The sequence below is a fragment of the Cavia porcellus genome, unplaced genomic scaffold (assembly GCF_034190915.1).
Source record: "Cavia porcellus strain 051 isolate PalLab524CR breed Dunkin Hartley unplaced genomic scaffold, mCavPor4.1 scaffold_8, whole genome shotgun sequence".
Taxonomy (NCBI): domain Eukaryota; kingdom Metazoa; phylum Chordata; class Mammalia; order Rodentia; family Caviidae; genus Cavia; species Cavia porcellus.
The window spans coordinates 10,755,555-10,773,839 of record NW_026947491.1 but is presented as its reverse complement, the minus strand read 5'-3'; the positions used below and the strand labels follow the sequence as shown (position 1 = coordinate 10,773,839).

The window sequence follows — 18,285 nt, the reverse complement described above, 5'->3', positions numbered from 1 at the left end:
TTCTTTTCATGCTGATGACTGTTTTCCTTGCCTGGCAGAAGCTGTTTTAGTTTGATGGAATCTCATTTATCTGTTTACTTTGGTTTCCTGTGTTTTCAGTGTCCCCACCCCCCCTTACGCCGCCCAAGGTCCCGAAGTACTTCCTTCTGTTTCCTTGTAGTAGTTTCACTGTGTTGGATTTCACATTTAAGTCTTTAGCCTCTTTTGAGTTAATGTTTGTAACTGCTGAGGTGTAGAGGTCCAGTTTCTTTCCCTTGCGTGTAGATACCACTTTTCCAGCGCCATATATTGGAAAGGTCAACCTCCCCTAGTCTTACTCTTACCACGTGTGTTCACAGTGAGATGATTGTAGATGTGTGTTTTTTCTTGTGACATGATCTTTTCCTTTCGTTCTGGTGTTGATATTTATCCCAATGTCATTCTGTTTTTATTACTTGGCCTTTGTGGTTTATTTAGAAATCAGATGACGTAATGTTTTTGTTCTTTTGCTCAACATTTTTAAATACGTGATTCCACACAAATTTTAACCTCTTTTTTTCTAGTTTTGTAAAGAATGTCATTAGCATTTTGATAGGAATTGCTTTGAAAGTGTAAATCATTTGAGTAATTTAAACAATTTTGGCTCTTCCAATTCATGAACATAGAATGTCTTCCCATTTTCTATTTTCCCTTCAGTTTCCTTCATCAGAGTTCAGGGTTTTCAGCACTCGGGAAGCCTATAGTGGAGGCTTATACCTGTAATCCCAGCACTCATGAAGCCAAGGCAGGAAGTTCGCCACAAGTTGGAGGCCAGTGTGAACTACAGAGTGAGACCCTGTCTCAAAATACAAACGTTGAACAATTCATACTTTTCTTTTTGGAGCACTTTCACCTTTCCTTTGATTTGTTCCTAAGTTTTTTATTACTATTTTCCATAGCCATTGTAAATGGGATTGCTCTCTCATTCTGTGTTTCTGGTAATTCGCTGTTGGCACGTTGTGGCTCTCCTGGGTTTTGTTTGTTTTTGGTAGTGCTGGGGACTGGATCCATGAGAAGTCGTTTTCGGCTCAGCTGCCCCCTGCTTATGCTGCCAGTTCTGTGTGTTTATTTTGTATCCTGAGACTTTGCTGAATTAATTTATTCTGGCAGTTTTCTTGGTGGAATCTTGGGGTTTGCCTGTGTAAGGTCATCTGTATGCAGCAGCAGTTTGGCTTCCTTTTTTCTGAGTGAGATCCTCGCTTCTTTCTCCTGTGTGCTTGCGCTGCCTGGTCTGTGTTGAATAGAGGTGTAAAGGCAGGCAACCTTGTCTAGTTCTAGATCTTCGAGAGAAGACACTCAGCGTCTTGCCATGGCTGTTACGTGTGGCCTCTGTTCCACTGAGTGGCTGGACCTGCTATGTCCGGTGTTCTCCTCATGGAGGCAGGTTGCATTTTACCATGTGCCTTTTGTGCTGCTCTTGAGGTTTTTCTGTTCTTTGTGTTTACAGATGTGTTGTAAAGAAATACGGTAAACATTTAAAAAGACAGTATTTATTATAGTAAAAGACATTTGATCACCCCTCCCCCTATACTGCTCCCTGCTTTAAACCCACTCACCTCACTGTCCCTGCAACTTTTTGAAGCAGCTCCAGATGTCCTCCTCTGTGGTTTTAGTTGCACTGTCCTACTGCCTTGATGTCTTAAATTGATTCAAGGTATTGATCTTTTGTGGTGATTTTGACTTTGGGGAGAGCCAGGAGTCATGTGTGCCATGTCCTGTGCCATGTTTTATTTATTTAATTTATTTATTTATTTCTGTCAGTGTGTGAGCCACAAGGTAGGATAAAGACATTTGGTGACTGTGTAAATGAAGAGTTGGTAGAGAAAGGGCACTGGGCCTCCTACCTGTCTCTTTAGTGCTGGGCTTCTAATAACAGGAAATGGGAGCACAGAAGATAAACAGTAAGAATGTCAAACCTAGCATGGTTTAAAGTTTCTCAGGCCTTTCTTTCTCTTCTCTAATAGCTAGCAGCCTTTTTGTTGTACTGAAAAATTCAGAATAGGAGAGAATCGAGGAGCTGGATTATTAGGATTATGAAGGTATTGATTATCGCAGTCTTATGATTGTGTGATTGTCTAAGGACAGTTCTAGATTTGTCTGCCTGTGTGCCTGTCCTCCCTTATTCTCATGCTGTGTTAGCATCGACATTTGATACAGCTGAACTTCTCAGTTTTTGGTGTTAGAGGGGCTGAACTCATTGGGTTGGAATTATTTTCTGCCCATTCTTTCCGCTGCTTCTTGGTATGTAAGCATTTTGCAGTGTGCTATCCCCGAGTCTTTCCTGGTGAGGGTAGCGCGTGTGATGGTTTACGTCTGTGCTGTGCTTTGCTACTAAGTGAGGCGTTAGACAGCGCTGGGAAGTGGTGCATTATGCTTACTGTAACCACAGTTACTAAAAGTGTTACTGATTTTTGTAACCTCTTCTCTTTTCCTTCTAGTTCCGAAAGACCCCAAGCCCCAGTGGAGACGGGTGGCGTGGAGCTATGATTGTACGCTGCTGGCCTACGCAGAGAGCACGGGCACTGTGCGGGTGTTCGACCTCATGGGAAGCGAGCTGTTTGTCATTGCCCCGGTATGATCCGCCGCAGACTGGTGACTGTTTGGGGGTATGTGTGATATCTCTGTATGGATGCTCCAGCGAATGAATGTGAGAAGGGAAGAGACAGATCTAGCTGGGGATTTCCATCTGTGTAATCCTTAGTTTTGTATTCTGTGATGCATTGTGCAGATGTAAACCGCCTAGTAGTAAGTAAATTCTCCATGGAGGCTGTTCAGCCAACCCTCATGAGGAGGCGTGTCCAAAACAGGAGAGTATACTGAGCCATTTTCAGGCCACAGGAAGAATGAAGGGCTGGTCCTGGGGCAGGTCCCATGATGCTGGGGTGCGGGGTCCACACTGGCAGCAGGTGGAAAACACTGCCTAAGCCAAGTGCTTTTTGAATTTTGGAGAAGGAAAGGTCCATTCACATTTTCCCTGTATCAGCTGTGGGGAGCAACAGTGGAATAAGGTGAGCTTGAGCAGGCTTGGGACAGGAAGCTGGGTCATAAGGAACACTTGCTTCTGGCTGGATAGCACTGGCATCCGGACAGCCAGCCAGCTGGGGTTTAAGTCAGGGTTTCGACATTGACTGTTGTCTGATTGTCTTTTGCCTGTGTTAACTGAGGATGCCCTTGTCTCTCGCAGCCTTCCCTCATCTGGCCTTTTAAAGTAATTTTAGAACACTCCTGGTTTTTATCATAGCACAAAATATTGTTATAAAGTTCCATCAATGAAACGTCCATAGCAGGGACAACTTCTGGGAGTTCAAATTTATTACATGAATGAAATAGAAATTGAAAGAGAAAGTGAAAAAAAAGAATGGTTGTAATAATTTGTAATTGTGTTCTGCTATTAAGGATTGTATGTACATTCCCAATATTCACGGCAGTTATGTGAGTGGGTTGGTGTCAGTTTTTGAAGTTTAGGAAGGAGATTGAGGGGAACAAAGTGGCAGCCCCTCTCCCTGGGTCTCTTCTAGGAATCGTGTGCATCTTAGCATCTGTATTCATGTGGATAGGACCACGGTGGGCAGAACAGTGGCTCTGACTCTGGCTGTGTCTTAGCATCTCCGAGGGGCTTCACAGAGAAAACCAAGGCCAGGACCCAGATGCATGCCTGGCCTGCCTGTACTTGCCATGGGCTCTGTCTAAGTGACCCCTACAGGACCTGGAGCTCATGGTGTTTTCAGGCTTTTTAGTGTGTTCTCCTAAGTTTAGCACTGAGAGCCAGGAATTCCGAGAATGGTTTTCATTCAGGAAATGAATATACATGGAGAAATCTGGGCAAAGTACACTGGGCTTAGGTTACAGGAGTCCCACAGCTCCTGGACAGGTTCTGAGGAGCTGTCTGGAGACGGAAGCTGGCGCCATGAGCTTGGCCCCGCAAGCCCCAAGGTCTCGGCAGGAGCAGTCTTGTGAGAAAGACTCAGACTGGCCCGTGCAAAGGAAGGACTGCTTCTGTGGGCTGCGGGGCAGGCTGGGCCTGGCCAGTTGTTGTCTGCGTCCCCATTGTGTAGGGTGTCTCCTGGGAAGAGTTGGCTGTCCCAGGGGCAGCGGGGGCTTCTGAGATGTCTGTTCCTCTGCAGAAGCCTCAGTTTTGTGAGGTTCTGCCTCTGGAATCCAAGGTGACTGGAGGCCAGAGGCTGTGACAGGTAGGTGAGCGTCCCTACAGGTCTCTTGCTTCCCTGTCCTCAGCCGTCTGAGTAGGCAAATGGAAGTGAAGACTTTTCCATTTAGACTACTGCTGGCAGTGGATGCTGACATTGGAAAGCTGCTTCTAGAGTTCTCTAGGGTGGAAGGGTGGAGAGTTCTGTCTGTGTTGCAGTGGATGTATGGTTTAAATAAAAATGTGCTTCTCTACCCCTCTACTTCAAAGTTATGTATTGTGGTGTTGCCCGAGTAAATGAAAGATTACAGGTAATTAAAAAAACCAGAGCTGGGAGGACTGCTGTAGACCGGGCAATTGGCACTGGGCTTTCACATGCCCCCCAGTTGTGCATCGTTATTTATGGAGCATCTCTTTAGTAATGCAGTTTTCTTTTCTCTCAAAGGCATCGAGTTTTGCTGGTGATTTGAGCTGTGCCATCGCCGGGTTGATATTTTTAGAATACAAAGCCAGTGCGCAGTGGTTAGCAGAACTCTTGGTCATCAATTACCGAGGAGAACTCAGAAGTTACCTTGTCAGGTAAAAGGCGCTTTGGGAAGTGTATTTGGTGCAGTGTTGTTTCTCTGTTTCACATCAGTTAGTGGTGCTGCTTTATGTCCTGGCATGTTGTTATGAAAAGTTGGAAGTACAATTTGATAGTTGAAAGAATTGTATCTTAAACACTCATGTATTTCCAGTTGGATTCTATAATTAGGATTTTACTGTACTATCGATCATATTTTTACCATTTATCCATCTCTGTGTCTTCTTGTATTTTAATGTATTTCAGAGTAAGCTGGAGATGTCAGCAGTTAGATTTAGCATGCATATCATTAATTAGGGTTCAGTGTTTGATGAGTTTTCTTTCCAGTAAAATTTATATTCTGTGAAATGCACAAATCTCAGTTGTACCTGTTGTGACTTAGTACCAGTGTGTACATTTATGCAGTCAAAACCCCTGTGGGGATTCTGGACGTTGCCACCATGCTAGGACGTTCCATCTTCTCCTTCCCAGCATCCCTTTCCACGTCTACCCCCAAACAAGTAACTGTTTAAAAAACTTATTTTAAAAATCACTGTTGAGGGACAGGGATTTAGCTCAGTGGCATAAGTGACCCCTGGTACCAAAAAAAGAAAAGAAAAAAATCACAGATGAGTTTTGTCTCATAATTCATAATTCATAATAGTGGAATGATGTATGTGGATCCTTTTTGTAAACTTTCCTTTAATCAGCATAATATTTGAGATTCATCCATAGTTTATGCCACTCAGTAGTGTATTCCTGTCTTACTAGTGGTCAGTATTTTATGAATACCGTGAATAAATGTGTAGTTATCTGTGTGTGGCTACATGAGTGCTGAGTGGTTGGTTTATCCATTTTTCTGTTTCTAAACGTCCAGGTTTCCAGCTTAGGGCTGCTGTCATACAGCAGCTATGCCTATCCTTTAAAAGTATTTATGAATATATATCATCATTTCTCCTGATGTTTCCCTTCCAATGAATCGTACAGTCAGTGCAGTTTATTTTTGTAAGAAACTACCAGACTTTTTACCAACAGGGCTGTATCCATCAGTCATGTTAACACTGTCAGAGTTCTGATTGTTTTACATCTTTGATATTATGTGTCTTCCACGTTACAGATATTGTATTGGGTATGTAATGATGTCTGTTGAAGTTTAATGGTATTTATTTCTTGCTTACCTTCTGAAATTTAGTGTTGAAACAAATCAGAGCTACCAAGAGAGTCACAGTTTCAGCTTCAGTAGTCATTATGCTCATGGGATCAGTACTGCGATTTACCACCCTGCTCACAGGTAAGCAGCTGTTTGTGCTCTGACTCAGAGGATTACCGGGTGGGTCCAGAAACCTTGGCATAGGTCCAGAGGGAAGAGCCTCCCCTCACTGATTCTCCTGTGGACCTGTTCATTCCATAGTCCTGTGCGCAGTCATGTAGAAGACCTTGGCAGCCTGTTCCGATCATGCATGCACCTTTTCCTGCCTGACTGGTCTTCTCCAGCCAGCCAGGGCACTGGCCTCTTGGTTGAGGAATTTTTCCTGCTTGCTCACGCCACCAAAACACGTCCTCCTCGTTGGTAACAAGAGTGCGACAGCACCGAGCTCACAGCCTCGTCCACAGAGCCCATGAAGGCCATGTCTTCTTGTGGAGGCTGCAGTAGGCATCCCTCTTGCAGGCTTCCTTCCTTGCAGGCTGAGGCTCTGCTGTCTGTCTGTCTGTCTGTCCGGCTCCTCCAAGTCCTGTGTCTGTTTCCCCTGCGGTGTCCCACCCTCTGTTACTCACCTTTGTCAGTGAGTTTGACTGGAAGCTTTTGGCATTTTCTGCTGCCTGCAGTATCTGCCCTTTAGTTTTGAGGGTTAAGTATATGTGTATTTCACGAGTCAGCCAAGCTCTTTGGGTTTGTCACTAGAAAGAGTGTTCAATTTTGAGTCAGATTAAGCTAGTTAAGTTCTGGATTTTTGGACTAATCAGTGACTGCCGGCAACTCCTTACACTGACTCTCTTCTTGGTGGAAAGTGTATGCAAGTTTCGTATTCTGTTTATTCATCAGAGAATTTTATTGTGGAATCTTTTTACTGTGAAAGATTCCCCTCTCTTTCCTCTCTCCCACTCCTTTCTCTCCTTCTCTCTCTCCACCCCCCCCCCTTCTCTTCCCCACACTCCAAAATCCTTTGGGCTGTCTGCTAATGCCATTTTGTCTCCTTGAGACAATGACCGAGATAATGACCATCTTGACTTTTGTTTCATCCCCTTGCTTTCTTTAGAGTTTGAGCACTTATAGTTAGCTTGATGTTCTGACTTTATGGAAATGGAATCATGTGCTCGTAAATCTTATTGTGTGACTTGCTTTTTCTTTTCTTTTTTTTAACAAGGTATTGGAACTGGAATGACTTGCTTTTTCATTCATGTTGTTGTAGTTCATTCAGTTTTTTTTAGTTCATTTTTAACCACTGAGGATATTTTATGAATAATACGCAACATATTTAGCCGTTCTCCTGTAAACGAAAACTTGATTTGTTTCAGCTGCTTCTATGTTATAAAAATAGCACAGTGGTAAAAGCTTCTATGTTATAAAAATATTACAGTGGTAAAAGTTATTGTGTACTCCTTTAGCACACATGCTGGCTGTGGAAGGAGAAGTGACTCTTTAGACTTCTGGGAGGGAACAAGGTCCTGGCAGGTGTGTCCCACGGTGGTTGTTCTGGATGATGTTCATCCTCTTGATGGTGAGATGTACGGCACTTTTAAACATCTGCTGGTCGGTAGGTGTAAAGGAATATCTCATAGCTGTTTTCAGTGATTTGAAAACCTGTGGGAGCTGTGTAAGAAAAGAGGGTTTCATGTACAGGGCCATCTGAGCCCACCCCCGAGGAGGGCATGTTCCAGGAGCAGCGCTGTGAGAACGCAGTGCAGGAGCCCTTGGGGCCAGGGTGTGTGACGCCGATGGAGGTGTGATTGGCAGGCCCGTGAGCAGTGGTGAGCACTGATTTCTGCGTGGTTTTGCAGCCCACAGAGCCCCTGTTCTCACTTGTGTTTATTCTCCTGTAGTTCATCCCCCCGCCGCCCCATGCTGGGGTCACACTGAGGACCTCTCTTGTGTGAAGAGAGGGCTGCACGCTGAGGTACATTTTCAGACTTCCTTTCTCCTTTTTCTTTGTTTTAAACTGCTGAGTTTTATGATGTACCTGTTATAGATTTACCCCTAAATCCACCTCACTGGTGGTATAAGTCTCTCTTCAGTCCATCATATATATTTGTGTCGTGCAGGTTTTCTCTCTGTGGAGAGGTCTGTCCCGGAACTTCCCAGTGTGCTGCAGTGTAAATTTACAATGGCTGATAGCTGTTGTCCTGGAGTCTCTGCCACACCCTGGGAATTGCATTCATGTGTTGTCTGGCTGCATTCTTGTTTCCTAGGTCCCTTGTGCTCTCTCACTTTCTGTTTTTCTTAGTTTATTTCACTGTTTTGGCCACTCACAGCCTTCTGTATCTTCCCAGAAACAACATGTGGTATATCAAAGACTTGCATGTCTGAAAATGGCTTGTTCTGTCTTTATGTTTAATTGATGATTGGGTTCAACAGAGTTGTAGGCTGGAAATAATTTTCTTTTAGAATTTCGAAGGTATTTTTTCTAGCTTCTAGTGTTGCTCCTGAGAATTCTAATGTTCTTCTGATGTAAAGCCCAGTTTTGTTTCTCTGGTGTTTGTCCCCTTCTCACTAGACTTTCTTATTCATCAGTGTTCTGCTATCTGACCTTGTAATAGCTCACAGCAGATTTATTACTATCTATGTGCTGGCTTCTTAGTTTTGGGTTCAAAATGTAACCACCCGAGGGAAGTTTAATTTAGTGGGCGGGGACAGCCTCTATTTAAATAAACATCTTAGAAAGTTGAATATATTCTTTAATCAAAAAGGAGGTTCTCTTTTTGGTTCTGCAATCATTTATAACTTGATAGCAGTCAGTGTGGAGATAGATGACATTAATGTTTCTGTGTGAAAATTACTATAAAACAGAGAATGTGTATAAATATTCTATTGTGGATGACGTTTTTGCTAGGTTGTTTATGTTTTCCATTATGTGGTCTTTTTTAAAAGAAAGAAGGTATTATTTTCGTCCTGTTTTTATTTATTTCCAGCTTATTTTTGCAAATAGTAGTGTGGGGGTGTGCTATTTATCATCTATAAGAATTTTACAGATGTGAAATAAATCAGCCAGGCTAGAGCTTGGTTAAATAGGGAACACGAACTCAGGGTTTTGTGTGATGCGTTTTTTTGTCTTAATACAGAGAGCACTGCTGAGGAAGAGAAATTGAGTTGATAAACTGGGTGACAGGAAGCAAGAATTAACTGAGAAGCTGTGGACTAAGCTGGGTGGGTATCCTGATTTTTTCCATATCCTGAGTCACAGCCTCATGGAAGCCCTGGAGCCATCTCATCCCTCGGCCCTGCCTCCTCTTATCTGCCCCCCCCTCCATTCTCCTGCCTCCCCTGCCTCCCCTGCCTCCCCTCCTCTTCCTTCTGTCTTTCCTTTGCTGTTGTTGGTTTTCTGGAGAATCACACCCAGGCTCTGGTGGAGAAAAATCCCTCTGCTCCTTTGCATTGTGGAAGAGCCCATGTGCAGTAACCATAGCTCTGCCATAGTAGTGTGAACCACCAGAGACGGCATGGAAATGAGCAAACCTGGTTGGGTTCCAATAAAGCTTTATTTACAAAACATAGGTGCTGGTGGATTTGGGGTGTGTGTGTGTGTGTGTGTGTGTGTGTGTGGTGGCTGCCGCTTGCTGACATTCGTCTTATGTAACTAACTGCAGGCATATTTAAATTCATGTATTTCTTGAAATGTCTTCATGGTATCAGACTGAGGCCTGCTGCCTGTGCGCACAGAAACTCATATTATGGCATCAGTTTCTGCAGAAAGCTTCATTGAAGGTCAGCCAGTAAGGGAGAGGAAGGGCTTTGAAGATGGGACTCAGTATTTGGGCAGTGCCTGTTATGGTCCCCCTGTTTTAGTCCAGAGGTGGGCCAGTCACAGGCAGCACCCTGGCTCCCGGCTCATGCTTGGAATCCCCATAGCTTTGGATCCTGGATCCTCTTATGAGTAGAAGGCTATGGCCCGTGGAGCAGACACAGTTTCATTTGTGCTTCCTGTTGCTGTCCCCTGGCTGGAATGTCCACTAAAGTAAAACTGTCTGCTCGGCCCTGTTGGGTCGGACCGATCCATTACAGCTTTGTGTGCTGAGGAGGAAGGGAGTAGGGAGGGGAGGGCAGTGGGCGGGGGAGGGAGAGCCTTTTGCTCAGCGAGGGGTGGGTAGGACAGATTTGTTCAGGCAGCACCTTATATCTGACAGTTACGGGATATTTAAAAGTAGCTAGACTTGCTGGAAATTCTCTAGACTGACCGTGGCATGATGTGTTGTCGCAGTATACTCCATGAACACGCTGTAGAGCTTGCGTGGTTTGATAGAACAAGTGTTGGTTTCCTCCAGCAAATGGTGGTTGCAGCTCCTTGGGCTTCTGGCAGTGTGTCAAGCCTGTGAGAGAGAAGGTGAATGGAGGTCCAGGACCAGGGTCTGTGTTGTCCACAGCTCCACTTTCCGCAGCAAGACAGGGCCTGGCACTCAGTGTGTTGCTCAGCAAAGGAGCGGGAGCCTGATTTTGGAGGAATTGGTGTTTAAGGCTCAGGTGGAACATCGTGTAAACACAAGAGCTAAAGTAGGTCATTTTCAGATGTTTCTTAGGTGAAATGTGAGTCTTGTTAACTCCTGAGAGTGTGAACTCCATGAGGGGGGAAGCTTGGTTCCTTCATGCTGTCTTTCCTGCACTGCTAGCACCGAACCTCACATCTGAGTAAGTGTAAACACTCCTGAGATGGATGCTGCATTGACTTCAGTGGAAGTTAGTGACGTTAGAGAAAATGTCGGTGCAGATTACTGAATCTGCATGTGCTGAGTACTGGTCATCAGGATGCAGTGTCCTACTTCCCTGCTGCTGCTGCTGTGTGTGGGGCAGAGCTCCGGGCTAGGAGACTTTCCTAGGGTGGTGCGACTATCAGGGCTGCTCCCGTCCTCCGTTCTTGGGGTGGAGGGACTGTGACCTGGACGAGGGCTTGGTACACCGCAGCCTGTGACCTGGCTCTGCCCCATTTCTAGGAATACAGTTGACATTTTTTAGGTAGTTGAAAAATACTCAAAGCAGGTTCCTTGGTGACTCATGAAAATTGTGTTCAGGTATCCATAGAGTTTCTTTTGACACCCTGATGTGGTGTTTCCTTCTGTCCCGTAAAGGAGGTGTTATGAAGTAGATTCTGTGGCCCACCAGGGTCAAAATATTATGAGCTATCCTTTTTAAGAAATTGTTAGCTGGACTGTTCTGTGCCAGCCAACATCTGTGTGTCCAGTTTTGCTTGGGGGGTACAAAGCCAGAAGGATTAAATGTTACACATGTTCCCATATTTGATTCTGAATTCTGAATTACGTCCTAAGGAATTTAGAACCAGATGCCATGCAGTTTTAAGCAATTCTATATCTATTCATAAGGTTGCTAGGAGAACGATTTCATTATCAAACTGAGTGAGCAGAAGAGGAAAAATTTCCTGTTTTGTTTTTAATAAGCAGCCTTTCAAAAACCTAATTGATTTCTGTGATCATCCTTCAGCACATGTCAACTACTCAGTCTAGTGCTTAGTCACAATGTGACTGATAATGAGCTGTGTCTTCCAGACTCCAGGTGGTTCCTTTAAACATAGGGTGAAGTGGATCCTTGACCAGCAGCATGGAGATTGCCGGAGGCGTGGGGAGTTGGAGATTGGGCTCCCCATGCCTCTGCCTCCTGGACCCCAGGTCTGGAAGGTGTCCCAGTGTGTGTGTGTTCCGGGCCCTCCGGGATTCTGCTGCATCCCTGCTGTTTGACAAAGGCTAACTTTGTCTTGGCTATATGTATTTCTGCTTAGTTCTTCATCTAGTTGGTAAACATAAGCAAACTTTAATGAAGACACTGAACTAGTGGGTAAGATGTAATGCATCAGATAGGTGATGTTTCAGGTTTCCGAAGGGAGGAACTGCTTGTAGCTCTGACGGTTTGATCATGTGTGTGGAGCCTTAACTTTATGGGCCTGGTCCTGTCAAATCTTTCCAAGCCCAGGCCGCAGCTGTGCTAGTTCAGGTGCTGTTCCACTGTCTGACCCCTGCCCTTTCCATGTTGTAGAATTGTGGCACATAGAGCCTGCCCTTCCCCTCCTTCCCTTCCTGTTGTGTGCCTTGGGGACACCAGACCTTGGACAGAGCGCCTAGAAGTTCTTGTTCTAAAACTTCCTATGCTGTACGTGGGCTTGAACGAGTTCTAAGCCACTAGAGGGCAGATTCTTCCAACCAGTGTTTGATCAAAGAACCTTTTTGCTAACTCTTCTGTGTTGCTTTTGAATTCTTTTAAAGCATGGCTCCCAGCCTCAGTGTCCTCAGCGTCTTATACCGTGATACTTAGGGCCTTGTGTCTGCCTCTACTGGGTTTTTTCCCATGTCTGGGTTACTGTCTCCTGTTCTTTGGTCTCTGCCTTTATTCGGGCTTGTTTAATTCTTTCCTCGCATGCATGCATGTGGGTACACACTTTCTCTATCACTTAGTTTATTTTTATCGTCCAACGTCTGTGCCTGCTTGCAGCTTTCCACTCTTCCAGCTGTCAGAGCTGGGAGACTGAGCCCCTTCATCGTCAGGCCAAGACCAAGGACCGCTTCCTTCACCTCTGTGCACCTGTGCGTCTTGGCAGGCGTGCCCTGCTTGGCCTTTCGTGGCTGAGACATGTCTGTGCTCAGTAATGTACAGGACAGCTTAATCTCCAAGGGTTTTTATCTGGTTTTGAGCATTTTAGATCGAAGAGAATATAGTATTCTTTGAAGATACCGGTGCACAGTATAATAACTGCTATTTTTGTTATTTGGCTATGAAAATTTGTTTTATTTTTTTCATAAAAAAGAAAGAAAAATCAAAGCCAGGGCCTCCACATTGCAATACACCCCCATCTTATTTTTATTTTTTGTTTTGAGACAGGGTCTTAAGTCATTCAATTACCCGATTTGGGTTTGAACTTGTGCCTCCTGCCTCAGCTTCCCAGAGTTCTGGGGTCACAGGTGTGTGCCTCCGTGTTCAGCTTGTCGTTTCTTTGTGACGTGCTGTGTGGTGCCTGTGTGCATCAGGTGCAGATGATGTGCGTATGCCTAGTGAGGCTGCACAGATGCTCACTGGTGTCTGCAGCATGCGGTGGCCAAGCTTCAGACGTTCCCCATGTCTCTGAGTGTACCACTGAATATTTAAGCGCTGCCTCTGCCCAGGTGAGGCTGTGGTTCCCATTTGAAAGCCGTTTGATTTCTCTTGGTGGTTTTGCTTAAAATGCTGACCTTCTAGGTTTAATATGTAGTCATTTTAATGTAAATTTTCTCATGCAGGTGGCTTTCCATGATGTGATGTTTCACTGCTTTTATCTTGTTCCTATTTACAATCTGCATCCTTTATTTTCTTGCTTGCAGACTTCTGCTTGTGGGTGGCTGTGAAGCCTCAGAGCCAGGCATCTGGAAGGCAGCCAGCTGCGGCCTGTCTGTGTGGAGAGTCCTCTCAGGGTCACCATATTACATGCAGGTCGCCAGCGGTGGAGACAGGGTCACAGTGGTAAGTGCTTGCCACAGCATTTTACTGTCCTAATTGGCTTTAAACAAATACATTGTCTGTAAGACTTAGAGGAAGAAATAATTTTGTCTTCAGCGAGGAAGACTAATTAATTCTGGTGCAACTATAATACTTCTTTCAAATATCAAATTTAATAATGTATGTTGAATTGAACAGTATTTTCAGATATTAAAAAAATGACCTGGATTTGCTTATTTAGGTATCAGCATCTATGAGGCCCTTTGTGTTTGAGCAGCTGTTCTTAGCTCGCTCATGGACTGGCCCATTTCGCTAATGCTGTTTCCAGCCCTAGTCTCCTCATGGAGAAGCTGAGTGGGCTCTGGAGAAGCTGTCCTGGGCCCACTCACCACACCACTGGAGCTTGCAGCCCTTGTTCATAAGCACCATAGTGCACTTCTTCCTGTAGTGTTCAGTCTTTCTCAACTCTTCACCTGTGCATTCATTGATTCTTTCTATAATTTTTTATTGGGTCTCTCTCTCACACCAATGTTAGCCAGCTTTCTGTGGCTATGACAAGATTCCCAAAACAAACACTTCCTAAGGTATAAGGGTTCATTGTGGCTTGCAGTCTCAGAGGTTCAGTCCATGGTAGCTTGGTCCTGTTGAGGTGTAGTCCCTCATAGTACAAGTGTAGCACTTAGTGTGGTTCCTGTAAGGCGGGTGGAGAGGGAAGGAGATGATGAGGTCCTCAGGGCCCCTTCAAAGGCATGGTGCTCAGTGGTGTGACTTCTTCCACTAGACCCTCACCTCCTAATGGCTCCCCCACCTCCTAGCAGCACCACAGGCTGGTGACCGTGTCTCTAACACATGGGTGTTTGGGGACCGTATCATGCTATGATGCACTGTGACAGCTAATCTCCATGGCAGTTTGGTGAATTCATAGCAGATGAGTTCATAGCTGAATGGACTGCTGGGAAGTAGGGCCTCATTGAGGGAAGAAGGCCTCTAGGTGCCTGTTTTTGAAGGCCTCAACTTGTCTTTGGCACTCTCTTGATCTCTGCTTCTTAATTGCCTTAGTGTAGGCCAACCTAGGGAACTTGTATATGACCAGGGGGGATGAAGATGAAACACAGACACAGAATTAGTTTAAAATGTGTGCTTAGGGTGCTCTTGTCTCCCTTGACAGAGAGTCCCGAACAACTGGCGTACCTTGGCTCTATTCACTCAGAATGGGCACAGGCAGTAAGAGTCAACCAGGATTCATCCATCTTCTACCATTCATGGTACATCTTTTAGTAAGCAAAACGATCTCAGAGACACTAACTTTCCCTGCCACCGGTGTGTCAGCACGCACTACACCGCCTTTCTCTCTAGGGCTCACAGAAGAGGTCTGTTAGGCCTTAATCTTCCAATCTGGTCTCCCACACCTTAAAGAGACAGCTTTCCCTGGCCACATGCCTGACATGTTGTTATTACTTCACCACAGACCTGGAAGCAATGGGATTGCATGTCACTGACTGAACCCTCTGAGTCCGTAAGCCAGGGAAGCTTTTCCTCCTTTAAGCCTTTGTCTCAGGTGTTTGTCATGGCAAGGGAAAGCTAACTCACACAGCTTCTTTTAGACTGCAATAGTGTTAGTGTGTGCTTGGCCCCTGCACACTGTGCTAATCCAGACAGTCTCATAAGCAATCAGTGAAAAGCCCTAATAGTTCTGCCACTTGCCACATAAAAATTGATAACCTTATTTGTGGCAAAGCCTGCTGTTGATACTGTCTGTCCTTGGTCCCTTGTTCTAATTGATGATCATAGGATTTAAAGAGAGTGCCCTTTGGAGGCTCCTCTGCCTCAGTTTATGACTTTAGAAGGGAGGAAAGGAGGAAAAAGTGGAAGCAGTAGCACCTCTCAGTGTTTAAAGCTAAGCATGTGGCTGTTCCTAGTCTCAAAGGGTCTCAGAGTAGTTCTTCAGTGCCCAGAGAAGTGATAAAAACGAAGTGTTGGTGGGCACTACTTGGCTTACACGTCACCACCCTGTATAAGTGACACAAAAGCAGGCGCTTGATCAGAATCACACGCCTCATGCTTGGCATGGTGCCTGTGATAGGCAGCAGTGCTGTGGTGGGCAGTTAGATGTCTCTCAAGTGAGGGAAGAAGCAGAAAATTAAGCTGAAGCACAATACAAATAAATGAGTTAGGCCATTTGCTTCAGTAGTGTGTTTGCCATGTTATTTTTCTTAGATTGATAGATTTAAATAGATTGATTTAAAAATAATGTCCTGAAAGAATAAATGGTTTGGTATTGACAAGGAAGTAATGCAGATGTGCCTCTGAAAAGAAATCTCCAGCAGTTAAAGTAGTCCTCCATTATTATTTTTTAGCATCTGGCATATGCTGGAATCTATGTGATTTCACCCGCCAAAGCTATCTTTTTTTTCCCCAAATGAGATTGACTTAGTGTCTTATATGGTACCAGATCTTACATCCATTTGTTTGTAGCTCAGCTTATGCAGTGCGGGGCTTTTCTGTTTTTTCCCCACCTATCTACTCTGCCACCTTTGATTCTCTCAGAAGGTGGGCTGGAGGACAGTGTGAGGGTTGTCATCACTGGCTTTCAGACAGGAGCTGACAGCTGAGAGCTCAGGGTAAGCGGAGGCGGGAGATGAGCTGGACTGACTCTCCCACTTCCTGTTAACTCTTCCCTTCCTGCAAAGCTGTGTCCAGGTCTGATTTGTGCTACAACGATTATGCCATTGTCACGAAGAAAATAAGGTTAAGGTAGGAGTTACTTGTACATGCTGGGCACACTGTTTCCTGTTTATAGGGATGTCTGAGCCGTGTTTATCTTTCTGGCTTAATTCATATACAGATTGTAGTTTTATATGGCACAAATCAAGGCAAATCTTGGAAAATGTTAGAAGACTTTTTCTCCCTCAAATCTTACTTAAAGCAAATATGATGCCTGCAGGTTATTTCCAATGGTTTAATCAAAATACAGGTTTTTAAAACACTTAAGAATCTGGGTATGCAATGAAAATACCATCAACAAACCTCATAGATCTAGAGAAATCACTCCTAAAATTCATCTGGAACCAGAAGAGACCTAGAATAGCAAAAGCAATTCTAAGCAGCAAAGGCAAGGCAGGAAGCATCACAATCCCTGACTTGAAGTTATACCTACAAAGCTATTGTAATAAAATCAACATAGTACTGGAATCAAAACAGATCTGAAGATCAATGGAATAGATTAGAAGATACAACTACAAACACACTCAACCACCTTATCTTTGATAAAGGGGCCAAACATACTCACTGGAAGAACGACAGCCTCTTTAATAAATGGTGCTGGGAAAACTGGCTCTCCATATGCCAAAAACTAAAACTAGACCCATGGCTATGACCATATACTAAAATAAAATCTAAATGGATCAAAGATCTGAATATAAAGACAGAAACACTAAATCTGTTGGAAGACAAAGTAGATAAAAATCTTGAAGATATAGGGGTAGGTTAGAGAATTCATGAATAGGAGTCAAACCACATGGGAAATACTTCTCAGAATCAATAACTGGGATTGCATCTTATTAAAAAGTTTCTGCATGTCAAAAGAAATCGCCAGCCTAGTGAAAAGAAAACCCACAAACTGGGAAAAAAATCTTAATGAACTGTCCCTCAGACAAAGGACTTCTGTCTAAAACATAAAAAATTTAAAAAAATCAGACCCCTGAAATTCAAGGAACCAATCCAAAAATGGGCATCTGAGATGAATACACAGTTCTCAAATGAAGAAATACAAATGGCAAATAAATACATGAAAAAATGTTCATCATTAGTCATTAGAGAAATGCAAATTAAAACTAAACTGAGATTCCATCTTACTCCAGAAAGAATGACCAGGATCAAGAAAACTACCAACAACAAATGCTGGAGAGGCTGTGGGAAAAAGGAACTCTCTTGCACTGTTGGTGGGAGTGTAGACTGGTGCAGCCACTGTGGAGGTCAGTCTGGAGATTCCTTAAAAAGCTGGGATTGAAAGTCCCGTTCAATCCAGCTATTCCACTTCTAGGCATATTCCCAGAAGAATTAAAAACATCATACCACAGTGATATATATGAGCCCATGTTTATAGCAGCACAATTTATAATAGCCAGATCTTGGAAACAACCTAAGTGTCCATCAACTGAGGAATGGATAAAAAAGTTGTGGTATTTTTATATAATGGAGTACTACTCAGCTATAAAGAATGATCATATTGAGATATTTATAAATAAATGGGCACAACTTGAGACCACACTCATAAGTGAAATAAATGATACTCACATGTATAAATACCGTATAGTCTCCCTAGTGTAACAAATGGTAAGAGTACATAAGAGTTTATGGTAATCATGATTACCCATTATATTGCTTTGAAGCCTTATAATAATTGCATTCTTTAGTTGGAATGAGTTTATCCTGGTTTGTTTGATTTTATTATCTGTGATAATATGAACTGTTATTATGAAGAAAACGACATTATAATAGCCAGTGCTGATTTAATATCATCTTACTCTGAAGTCCTACCATGCCTTTGTTCTTCTGTTTCTATTGGTTCTATCATATTGTATCTTACTGGATTTTATTATGTGTGATAGTATAAACAAATTTTCTGTGAAAAATGAGATAATATAGTAGTCATTGTTCGTTTTCTGTTATTTGGTTCTGAATGCTCTGTAATACTTTCATTCTCTTTAATGGTTTTATGCTAGTTTGTTATGTTTGATGCTATTATATATGAAGTTATGCTCAACTATTTCAAAGAAAGAGACATTATAGTAGTCACTGTTAATTATGGGTTGTCTTGTGGTGAAATACTGTGTTGCTTACATTGTTCTGTTCTGATTTGCTTTGTTATTCCCTGTTTTGTCTTAATCTCTTAAAAAAAAAGAATCTGGGTATGTTGGTGCACCCCTTTAATCC

The 18,285-nt window shown here is 43.6% G+C and overlaps 1 pseudogene; it reads left to right on the top strand.

Moving 5' to 3' along the window:
- LOC100719074 (NBAS subunit of NRZ tethering complex-like) overlaps positions 1 to 18,285 on the top strand; it is a 228,700-nt pseudogene that overhangs the window by 11,935 nt on the left and 198,480 nt on the right.